The following is a 13,336-nucleotide window of genomic DNA, read 5'->3' on the forward strand; positions in this document are numbered from 1 at the left end:
TTATGTTACCCTTTTAACGTATAAAAGTAACCCTTTTCATGCATAAAGTAACCCTTTTCATGCATAAAAGTGACCCTTTTCATGCATAAAAGTTATCCTTTATATCCACTAAATCAACCTTTTCTTTGGCAATAGTTACCCTTTCTGTTAATAAAAGTTAACCCTTTTATCAATAAAAGTTACCCTTTTCATGCATAAAAGTTACACTATCTACCCACAAAAGTATACCTTATCATGTATAAACTTATTATTTCCACCCACAAAAGTAACCCTTTTTATCCTTTCTATCCACTAAATCAACCTTTTCTTTTCTAATAGTTACCCTTTCTGTTAATAAAAGTTACCCTTTTTATCACTAAAAGTTATCCTTTTCATGCATAAAACCCCTGACCCTTTTAATTTACAGAAAAAAGTGTCCCTTTTCATGAATAGAAGTGACCCTTTTTCTACATAAAAGTGACCCTTTTCATTGCTAAAATTACCATTTCTAACAATAAAATCTACCTTTTTCTTGCTTAAAAGTTACCCTTTCTATAAATAAAAGTTACCCTTTCTATAAATAAAAGTTACCCTTTTCTGCATAAAAGTTACCCCATAAAAAACATAAAAATAAGGGAATTTTGACTTTTACCACCTTCAAATAACCACTTAATTGAATTTACCACCTCCAAAAAAAAAAGATTTACTTTACCACCACCAAAATTTCAAAAAATTCGATTTTACCACCAACTAACGGATTCCGTCCATGAATCCGTTAGTAGGGCCCACCTTTTTGACGGTTCTTCTTCATCTTCCCCGATTTCCATATCAACCCAGCCAGCAACGATTTTAACACACCATGGTTGGTCGGAATTTCGTGTGGGGGCAAGGGAGGGGTCGGAATTTGGTGTAACCTAGGGAGGTGATCGGAATTAGGTGGTGGTTAGGGTTTTAGGAGTGCGGAATTTGGTGGTGGCTAGGGTTTTAAGAGTTGCCGGAATTAGGGGGGCTATATGGGTGGTCGGAATTTGGTGGCTAGGGTTTTGAGGTCGGAAATTGGTGAAAGGGGGTCGAAATCCGGTGTGGGGGATGTGGCTGGGTGTGGTGCGATGCGGTGTTAGCGGTTAGGTGGTGGGGTCGTTGGTCGTAGTGATTAGGTGGTGGCTAGGGTTTTGAGGTCGGAAATTGGTGGAAAGGGGGTCGAAATCGGTGTGGTGGTTGTGCGGTGCGGTGCGGTGGTTGTGGCTGTGCGTTGCGGTGGTAGTTATTAGGTGGTGGGGTCGTTGGTCGTAACGGTTAGGTGGTGGGGGATGGTAGTGGTTAGGTGGGGGGGGCTAGTCGTAGCGCTCAGGTGGTGGGGCTGGTCGTAGTCGGTCCGGTGGTGGGGTCTCGACGGTGGCAGCAACCACCGGTTGATGGATGGGGTTTTTTAATTTTTTTTTTTGTTTTTTTTTAATTTTTTTTCTAAAGCTTACCCAATAATATGGCGACACGTGTGCAAGGTAGGCCCCACTAACGGATTTATGGACGGAATCCATTAGTTGGAGGTGATTGGTGGTAAAACTGATGTTTAATTTTTTTATGAGGTGGTAAAGTAAATCTTTTTTTTTTGGAGGTGGTAAATTCAATTAAGTGGTTATTTGAAGGTGCTAAAAGTCAAAATTCCCTAAAAATAAACCTTTTAATTACTTTATGTATTCACATACATCAGTATTCCAAAAACAACTAAAGACTTTAAACTAAGTTTAATTACATCATTAAACTTAATGTATGCACATACATTAAGTTTTTTCATTGTTAAAAAAACCCCCTGAACTAATCAGCTAACAACTATCAATTATTTCACTATTTAGAAGGAGTAAACTTTTTTTCCTGCTTTTTTGCCCTTTTTCCTTTGTTCTTTTCCTCTTCTCCCTCTGCCTTTGCTTCTGCTTCTGCTGCCATTTTTCTTTCTTCTGTTTCTCTCTTCTTCTTTGCAGCAATTGCAGCCTTTAATCTTTCTTCAATTACATTGACATAAGCAGGATCTTTCTTCTTCTCATTGAACTTGTGTAATTCTAACAACACATCGTTCCTAGATTCATTCAAATCACACAGTACCAGTGTGGTACAGATCTCTCCTCGTAAAAATTTCCTTCCATTAATCTCAAATCAGCAAAAATAAATAAAAATTATCAATATGTAATTAATAAAAGCAATAGAAAGGAAAAAACTACAGAAACTATATAGATAATTACTGTTTTGAGATCATTGAATTTGAACGATTCACCAACAAAATGGAGCATGTGATACATGACAAAGACCCCACAGTCCAAATTGTCAACTTTTTCTTTTCTCCATTCCAACTCAACAACTTCAAAACCATAAGAAGGTAGCTGAGAACTGTTTGGATGATTTCTTTTGCCAAGAAAAGCACCCATTTGAACACACTGACATAAAATATAAAAGTTTAGAATACATTAAAATCAAAAAAGTTAAAATGGAAACAATGAATCAACAGTAACATAACAAAAAAAACAAACATAAACATACCATCTTTGAACACAATTCTTTTGTATAAACAAGAGCAGAATCAGTCCAGATAATGTTGTCAAGATAATATACCAACTCTTTTGTATGATCAATAACATACAAAATGTAGTGATTCTCAATAAGAACAGGAAAATAGATCTGAAACAGCAAAATTAAAGAGATTTAAACAGAGCATATCATAAAGAGAACTCTTTTAAATTTATTACATTAATTTTAGAATAAAAATACCAGATCAGCATCCAATATATTACATTCTGGATTCTCATAGCTAACCCAACCTTCCCATATGTCGTGCAAATCCTTAACAGCACTAGATATGTTACCTTTGCCAATATTGTCACAAACATGCAAGAATGAAAACTATTAAAGTATAAGATCTCAATAATATATATATAAAGTAAATGTGTTAAGATATAAAAAAAGGAATGAAATAACTTACACTCTGCCTAACACCGAAGAAGAATTTCCGAGGACCAGTAGCCTGAAAACATGCTTTCTCATTCAAATACAGACAGAAGCAATCAATAACGCACCATTGAATCCTGAGTGGAGCAACAAGGGACACCATGTCTTCTCTTGGAATTAAAAAGTTCATTCCAAAAGTAACAAGGCTCTCACTGAAACAATAAAAAATAAGATCAACATTAAAAAAAATATAAGAAAAAAAACAGATAAAAAAATAATTATAATAAAAAAGGACACTTAACTTCTTATCCATTGAAACATCCTTCAGCAGACAATAATCGAGAATTTCCAAATGTAACTGAGGCAAATTATTGAAAATCCGAGCATTGCTCTTTACAAAAAGAGTTACAAAAGGCACCTGCACACCTACATGTCCACAGTCCAGAGAGCATAGAGATTTATTTGCTCTGAGTCGAGGAGGTTCATTTTGATTAATATGCCCGACAGGAATATTTTGAGTAGGACCAGGAATGATAGCAGAAGGTCCAGAACCATTAAGGCCTTCATTAACTATTTTTCCATGACCATTGTCATCATCCTTAGGAATATTTTCATTGAAATCTTGTGCAGGTTCTTTTTCGGAACAAAATCTTTGTTACCTTCTGTAGGTTCATAAAAACCGCGAAACATATCATGTACAGACTTCATTTTATTACACTCATCAATTAAACCATCTAAAATCTTCAAATAATGAGGATCAGAGAGTAGCAGTTCAGTTTGAGAAACTGAAACAAAATCATCAGAAGATAATGAAACACTTCTGCGAGAAGTAATCAGATCATTCAAGGTTTGAAAACCAGTTGACTGAACAAATAATAAAACATCCATATTTCTTTTAAACAAAAGAAACGTTTCATGAACAACCTACAAACATATGAACAATGAAAAAAAATGTTACAAATAAAAATAATAAAATAAGTAGGAAATCTAATTCCATTAAACTAAACATATAAGAAAACAGAACACTTACATCAGTTGAAATTTTTTTAATTTCTTCATCGGTCATAATACCTTCTGGAAGCTCAAATGCAACAATGCGACCAGTGGTACCACTTGTAGAAGGACCCTTATCATAACCCAAAGTAGGAGCTGGCTTAAAAATAGTTCCCCTAAAATTAAGCTGTGACACAGGATATGTAATAGTATCCAATGGTCCCTGCCCATAACCACCAACTTTGATCTCTAACTTAATTCGCTTCTTAATCTTTACATCCGTCCAATGTTGAATTAAAGGAAGAGTACTACTTTCCTTTTCACCTTGAAAATTTAGACGATGAAAATACATAATTTGCAAAGCCAGCAAACAACCACTAACATTTTGAGCATTTTCATCATCCTTATACTTCTGAACAGCCTTCTTTAACTTTTTTAAAACATATGAACACCAATCAAAAGTTTTAATTTCATCAACTTTTTCAACAGCTTTAAGCAACTTCAATGAAACAGTCCTATTAGTAGTAGGAGCTAAAAAGCTAGACATAGCTTGAAGAACAAAACACCTCTTAAATTCTTCCCCTCCATCAACCAAATCAACCATCCTAGACTCCAATTTTGACAAATGAAGAGGTTGCTTACCAGAAAGACCATAATCAGATCTCCATGCCTGAATGATACGTTTATCTACACTTTCATCTTCAGAATTTTTATTAAGTTCAGGAACACAAATATCACTCAAAGGCAAGCAAAACACATCGCATATATCATTTCTAGTAACAACAAATTCTTTACCAGTAGCGATGGTAAACATGCAGCTACCAGCATTGAAGTTTTCAACAAGCCAAGGTAGCATTTGACGATTAAGAGTTTTCAATTTAAGATGTAATAAACCTCCAAAACCAATTTCTTCAACAGCATGTTTTTGCTCAGGACTAAAGTTCTGCAGCAATATTTCCAATGAATGGGGTCTACATCTTGCAATGATTCTTCTTTGCTCCCTAAATAGAAAAAAAAAGAAAGAATGTAACTAAAACAATATAAAATAAAAATAAAATATAATTAAAAATGTAATAAAAAAATATGTATACTTACATAAAAGATTCAGAATCAGATTCAGAAAGCATTTCATAATCAGAATCTTCCACTGTATTAGCTTTCTTAGGTACAATTTTGGCCTTCTTAGGAACTATTTTGGCCTTCTCAGACTCTGGTTTGTCACTCTCAGGAATTTTCCCAGCCTTTTTAGATACTGCTTTGCTCTTGTCAGGAGCTATCTGGGTCTTTTTTGGTACTGGTTTAGGCTTAGCTGGCTCTTTAGGCTTTCCTTTTCCTTTTGTAGGCTTTTTATAACGATAACCACCTATTGAACCACCTGTATTTAATTATTAAAGTAATATAAATACAAATTCAGAAATTACTCATGGAAAAATATAGAATAATGTGCACAAATGACACTTTTAAATGCATAAAGTGACCCTTTTAACAGCACAAAGTAACCCTTTTAACAGCACAAAGTGACCCTTTTAACATCACAAAGTGACCCTTTTAACAGTATAAAGTGACCCTTTTAACAGCATAAAGTGACCCTTTTAACAGCTTAAAGTGACCCTTTTGTATGCATAAAGTGACCCTTTTGTATGCAAAAAGTGACCCTTTTATATGCAAAAAGTGACCCTTTTATATGCAAAAAGTGACCCTTTTTTGCAAAAAGTGACCCTTTTAACTGAAAAAGTTAATCATTTAACAACATATAGTGACTCTTTTAACAGCATAAAGTCACCCTTTTAACATCATAAAGTGGACATTGTCAAAACATATAAATGACACACATGTCTATTACTCAAACACAATGAGCAATGCATATATGCATGTTAATCAAACACAAATGCACAAACACAATGCGAATATGCCTATTATACACATAATCTAACTAAAACATAAAACCTAAACAAATAATCAGTTTAATTAGCATTCTCTGACTAAAACCTAACATACAAAATTTGAAGATTAATAAGTAAAATTTTGAATCAATTATATACAATGAACAATAAAATAAAGCAAAATTAAACATAATAACTTCATAATTCAAATTCAATTATCATAATATGCATAAAAAATCAACTGAAAACTATAAAAAAAATAACATGCACTAGTAATTTGACATATATAAGCGAAATTTCAATTGAAAAATTTGAAAAAATGATGAAAAATTTAAGTAAACACACCTTCTTCAGCATCTACAGCCTTCTTTGTAATCTTCTTCTTCACCATTGCAGAATCAACACTACGAAAATCGAAAACAAAATCAAAATCAAAAACCTAAAAATCGAAGAATCAAAACAATTTAAACTAACAAAAATCTCAAAAAAATAAGTAAACGAACCTGAATTAAGCAAATAACAACTTCACCAGTGAAAAAGAAGAAAGAAAAAGCTCGAAAATCAACAATGGAGGATAGAGAAAATGCTCGAAATCGCCAGTTACTTGCTTTTTAGAGAGAGAAAAACGAAGAGAGAGAAAGCTATAGTGAATGAATGAAGAGAGAAAAGTTCTATTTCTTTCTTTATTTTGGCAATCATTAGGAAGCACGTGCCAAACCCACTAAATTGGCAGTTAATGCTTGTCCAAAAATTCCGCCATTCATTAAATTAATGAACACCGGTTTTTTTTTTAAAAATTTGTGATTTTAAATTCGTTACCCCGTCTTTGTCCAAATAAAAAAAAGTATAGTGTTTAACCGCTTTTTGTTTTTCCACGTATAATTTCAGACAAATTAATTGAGTTGAATATACTAAAAAGATGTAATTGGCCAGTCTTAAAAAAAAAAAAAAAAAATTAAATTAATGGCCAAGTTGGTGTAGACTGCTGTGTAAGTGCTTGTTTAATTCACCTTATTTTTGTTGCTATAATCTGATTATTTGATTTGACCAAATTTTAACCTTATGTGTACGACAATATATAAAGTGAGGTATTGTTAGATTTGTATTAATGTGTATTTTATTGATATGTAATTTTTATAATTTTTTCATTACATAATTAAAAATATTTAACGATAAAAAAACTACATGATAAACGATAATCTGATCTAAACTTATTCCTGATCTGTTTTATCTGAACTTATTTTTTCTGATATGAACTTATTTTCTGATAAGTTGAACTAAACAAGGCCTTAGTACTCCCTCCGTCTCTTAATACTAAGCATGTATACCATTTTGGTAAACCGAAGTACAAAGTCTATTTCAGAATCTTTCTATATTAGATTATAATTTTGGACCAAAATAACCTAAAAAAAAGGGGAGGTGTCCGTGTAAGTTTTTCGGAAGAATGAGCTTTTACTTTTAGCAACATATAGTGACTCTTTTAACAGCATAAAGTGACTCTTTTAACAGCATAAAGTCACCCTTTTAACATCATAAAGTGGACATTGTCAAAACATATAAATGACACACATGTCTATTACTCAAACACAATGAGCAATGCATATATGCATGTTAATCAAACACAAATGCACAAACACAATGCGAATATGCCTATTATACACATAATCTAACTAAAACATAAAACCTAAACAAATAATCAGTTTAATTAGCATTCTCTGACTAAAACCTAACATACAAAATTTGAAGATTAATAAGTAAAATTTTGAATCAATTATATACAATGAACAATAAAATAAAGCAAAATTAAACATAATAACTTCATAATTCAAATTCAATTATCATAATATGCATAAAAAATCAACTGAAAACTATAAAAAAAATAACATGCACTAGTAATTTGACATATATAAGCGAAATTTCAATTGAAAAATTTGAAAAAATGATGAAAAATTTAAGTAAACACACCTTCTTCAGCATCTACAGCCTTCTTTGTAATCTTCTTCTTCACCATTGCAGAATCAACACTACGAAAATCGAAAACAAAATCAAAATCAAAAACCTAAAAATCGAAGAATCAAAACAATTTAAACTAACAAAAATCTCAAAAAAATAAGTAAACGAACCTGAATTAAGCAAATAACAACTTCACCAGTGAAAAAGAAGAAAGAAAAAGCTCGAAAATCAACAATGGAGGATAGAGAAAACGCTCGAAATCGCCAGTTACTTGCTTTTTAGAGAGAGAAAAACGAAGAGAGAGAAAGCTATAGTGAATGAATGAAGAGAGAAAAGTTCTATTTCTTTCTTTATTTTGGCAATCATTAGGAAGCACGTGCCAAACCCACTAAATTGGCAGTTAATGCTTGTCCAAAAATTCCGCCATTCATTAAATTAATGAACACCGGTTTTTTTTTTTTAAAAATTTGTGATTTTAAATTCGTTACCCCGTCTTTGTCCAAATAAAAAAAAGTATAGTGTTTAACCGCTTTTTGTTTTTCCACGTATAATTTCAGACAAATTAATTGAGTTGAATATACTAAAAAGATGTAATTGGCCAGTCTTAAAAAAAAAAAAAAAAATTAAATTAATGGCCAAGTTGGTGTAGACTGCTGTGTAAGTGCTTGTTTAATTCACCTTATTTTTGTTGCTATAATCTGATTATTTGATTTGACCAAATTTTAACCTTATGTGTACGACAATATATAAAGTGAGGTATTGTTAGATTTGTATTAATGTGTATTTTATTGATATGTAATTTTTATAATTTTTTCATTACATAATTAAAAATATTTAACGATAAAAAAACTACATGATAAACGATAATCTGATCTAAACTTATTCCTGATCTGTTTTATCTGAACTTATTTTTTCTGATATGAACTTATTTTCTGATAAGTTGAACTAAACAAGGCCTTAGTACTCCCTCCGTCTCTTAATACTAAGCATGTATACCATTTTGGTAAACCGAAGTACAAAGTCTATTTCAGAATCTTTCTATATTAGATTATAATTTTGGACCAAAATAACCTAAAAAAAAGGGGAGGTGTCCGTGTAAGTTTTTCGGAAGAATGAGCTTTTACTTTTAGCAACATATAGTGACTCTTTTAACAGCATAAAGTGACTCTTTTAACAGCATAAAGTCACCCTTTTAACATCATAAAGTGGACATTGTCAAAACATATAAATGACACACATGTCTATTACTCAAACACAATGAGCAATGCATATATGCATGTTAATCAAACACAAATGCACAAACACAATGCGAATATGCCTATTATACACATAATCTAACTAAAACATAAAACCTAAACAAATAATCAGTTTAATTAGCATTCTCTGACTAAAACCTAACATACAAAATTTGAAGATTAATAAGTAAAATTTTGAATCAATTATATACAATGAACAATAAAATAAAGCAAAATTAAACATAATAACTTCATAATTCAAATTCAATTATCATAATATGCATAAAAAATCAACTGAAAACTATAAAAAAAATAACATGCACTAGTAATTTGACATATATAAGCGAAATTTCAATTGAAAAATTTGAAAAAATGATGAAAAATTTAAGTAAACACACCTTCTTCAGCATCTACAGCCTTCTTTGTAATCTTCTTCTTCACCATTGCAGAATCAACACTACGAAAATCGAAAACAAAATCAAAATCAAAAACCTAAAAATCGAAGAATCAAAACAATTTAAACTAACAAAAATCTCAAAAAAATAAGTAAACGAACCTGAATTAAGCAAATAACAACTTCACCAGTGAAAAAGAAGAAAGAAAAAGCTCGAAAATCAACAATGGAGGATAGAGAAAACGCTCGAAATCGCCAGTTACTTGCTTTTTAGAGAGAGAAAAACGAAGAGAGAGAAAGCTATAGTGAATGAATGAAGAGAGAAAAGTTCTATTTCTTTCTTTATTTTGGCAATCATTAGGAAGCACGTGCCAAACCCACTAAATTGGCAGTTAATGCTTGTCCAAAAATTCCGCCATTCATTAAATTAATGAACACCGGTTTTTTTTTTTAAAAATTTGTGATTTTAAATTCGTTACCCCGTCTTTGTCCAAATAAAAAAAAGTATAGTGTTTAACCGCTTTTTGTTTTTCCACGTATAATTTCAGACAAATTAATTGAGTTGAATATACTAAAAAGATGTAATTGGCCAGTCTTAAAAAAAAAAAAAAAAATTAAATTAATGGCCAAGTTGGTGTAGACTGCTGTGTAAGTGCTTGTTTAATTCACCTTATTTTTATTGCTATAATCTGATTATTTGATTTGACCAAATTTTAACCTTATGTGTACGACAATATATAAAGTGAGGTATTGTTAGATTTGTATTAATGTGTATTTTATTGATATGTAATTTTTATAATTTTTTCATTACATAATTAAAAATATTTAACGATAAAAAAACTACATGATAAACGATAATCTGATCTAAACTTATTCCTGATCTGTTTTATCTGAACTTATTTTTTCTGATATGAACTTATTTTCTGATAAGTTGAACTAAACAAGGCCTTAGTACTCCCTCCGTCTCTTAATACTAAGCATGTATACCATTTTGGTAAACCAAAGTACAAAGTCTATTTCAGAATCTTTCTATATTAGATTATAATTTTGGACCAAAATAACCTAAAAAAAAGGGGAGGTGTCCGTGTAAGTTTTTCGGAAGAATGAGCTTTTACTTTTAGCTTTAAATGCCACAATCTCTCTCTCTCTCTCTCTCTCTCTCTCTCTCTCTTGATCACATTTCCTCATCTTTCTGATTCTTCTCTCTCTCTTTCTCTCTTGATCACATTTCCTTATCTTTCTGATTCTTCATTGCTCTTTCTACACTCTTCTTCAACCCCTTTTGAAACCCTCGTTAATTCTAGTAAATGATTCAATTTTTTGCCAAAAATTCGATCTTTAAACACAAAATAGTCCCCTCTATTAAACCACTCTATTAATTTGAGAGTCTTTCGCTGAATTTGGATTGATCTGGGAATATCTCAAACACTGGTCATTTTCTCTCTCTTCTGAAAAATCAAGATCCGGGTTTTACTTGTTGAAATATTGTTTGTCACGTTGATTTAGCACCATTACGAGTTTTTTTTTTTTTTTTTTTTTTTTTTTTTTTTTTTTTGGGAATTGCGAGTTTAATACACTTGATTATGTGTTTAAATCAATTTTTTTTCCTATAATGTCCAGCTTGATGATGCAACAAAGGGGTTGGTCATGAAGATGTATACATGCGGTTGTATGAAATTTGGATAAAAAAATTGTGATTTTGTATTGAAATCTAGAAATTTGTGATCTTGGAATGATTAATTTTCAAAGAAAAAAAAACATTTCATTTCAAAAAAAAAAAAAAAAGTAAAGTATGAAAGTAAAATGAAAATATAAATGAGGGAGAAAGAAAGTTGTATGTGATTCAACTGTGGAGGAGAGAGAAAATTGTGTAGATTAATTTGGATTACTAATTTTTCTAATTTTTATTTTTTATTCTGTAAAGCATTTAATGAACCTGCATGCAATGTACTTCCAATAATGAGTTTTAAGGAATTTATAAGTGTTTCGGGTTTTTTTGGAATCCCTCGGGATACAAGTCTTGAATATAGTCGGACGGTCGCGGACACCTGAAAAACAACGAATATTTCTCTTAACGGAATATTCGCCTCCGACGATCAAATTAGTGATTGGAAAACGAAATAATTTAGAGAGAGAAAGTAGAGAGAAGTTGAATGAGATGTCTCTATCCACCCCTCCCATCATAAATGATTGGGGTATTTATAGGGTTGGGAGTGTGTGCTATCTAGGGTTTGGTGACCTAGAATGGTGTGCTCTGATTGGTAGCGCAATCAGGTAAGGACAAATGTCCTTTGGGGCCGTCGTTTTAGCGCCTTTCTCGGAATTTAGGCCTCCTGATGTAAGGAGGTCTTTCTGTCATTCAGGTGCTCTCTTGTTTGTCGCGTGTTGCCCTATTATTGGGTCACGTGTCGCCCTGTTATTAGGCCACGTGTCTCTATAGGGTTGGACCAAGTGTTAGTAGTATTGGGTCACTTGTTTTATTTTTTAAACACGAACTGGCACTATATTCGTTTCTCCTGATCATGAGGTCAGCCGTTCGCCTGGGACTGAAGAGTCTAGAGTGGACGGAGACGACTCCTCCTCTCTTTCGAGTGGGTCCATTTGTAGTGCGTACCAACTCATCCCACCTATTCTTATCTGTCCCTACAGTCGAACATGAACGTGTACGAGACAAACATACGAGCGAGATGCCCGTAGAAATCCAGACGGTAGTATGGTGGATCCCCTAGTCCCTTTTAACCCCTGTAACACGGACGGGGAGAGTACGGGCGCCATAGCTAGTGGTAGTTCCTGTTCTGTAGTGGAGGTGACCGCCTCCTTTTCTAAGCGACAAGCTCAACAAGTCACTTCTTCTCAAACCTCTTCTAGGGAGGCGTCCGAGAAAAATCCGGTACAACGCCTCTCCCAATATACCAGCTTGGTCCTGATGCCGTCCAAGCTGCAATCTTTTGAAAGGCATCCTTCAGCAAATCAGGCGGACACTAGGCCCGGCCGAGGGGGATCGTCCGACCAAAATCCCCAACAACCCTCAATCCAAACTACCCGGCTAGGCCTAGGACTGGAATTCATATCTCTAAGCCGTCCGACCTGCTCCCTCGCAGCGCTCCTCCTTCAGGAAATCAAGCAGACGCTGGAGAGAAGAAAGATAAGGGTAAAAAACCCTTGGTGCCTGAGGGCACCATTGTCACTGAAGCCGGCCAAGGCCCGGGAGAGGGAGCTCGACTAAGGCTGCTGCCATGGACACAGTGTTGTCCTCCGAGTTCGGCTTGCCTAGGGCCCCTAAACCCAGGCTGCCGAACAAGAAGCTGAGAATCCGGATGCCGATCAGGCGGCCAAAGAGGCCAACACCGAAAATTTCAAAGACCCATACGCCTGTACGGTTGGCGATGTTGCCGTCGGCTTTTCACATCATAAATTTGAGGAGTTCAAAGAACTCCTCCAACTTGGAGAAGGCTACCAGATTGTGGCACTGAGCCGCTTATACTCGGTGGTCGTTGGGGAAGGTAGGAGGCAACGGAAGAAATGCTTCAGCGTCTACCGCGCCGCCTTGGAAGTGGTCCCTCACTTCCCCTTACATCCATTCGTCCAGGCTCTGCTGGACGAATACAACATTGCGATTTTCCAGCTGGTGCCGAACAGCTAGGTAAACATTTTGGCAATCTGGTGACGTGCCTTCGGCAAGGCTTTAAGCCGGAGGTCCCATTTTTCTGTGAGATGCACTCAATGGTCCGGCTGGACTCTGAGACGGACGACTTGTTTATTCTAAACACTCAGAAGGAATATTGGGTGGTTATGCACAAGTCCTCTAAGTGGCGCGACTGGAAGCACCGATGCTACTGCATCAGAACTAACAACGAAGAATTCAACTTGCGGATGAATCGCTTCAATGCCGAGCCTATCTAGCTCGGACGTGGGTTGCACAAACCCACTAAGCCACTCGTCCATCCTGACAACAGTTTTCA

The sequence above is a fragment of the Chenopodium quinoa genome, unplaced genomic scaffold, assembly GCF_001683475.1.
Source record: "Chenopodium quinoa cultivar QQ74 unplaced genomic scaffold, ASM168347v1, whole genome shotgun sequence".
In the NCBI taxonomy this organism is placed as follows: Eukaryota; Viridiplantae; Streptophyta; class Magnoliopsida; order Caryophyllales; family Amaranthaceae; genus Chenopodium; species Chenopodium quinoa.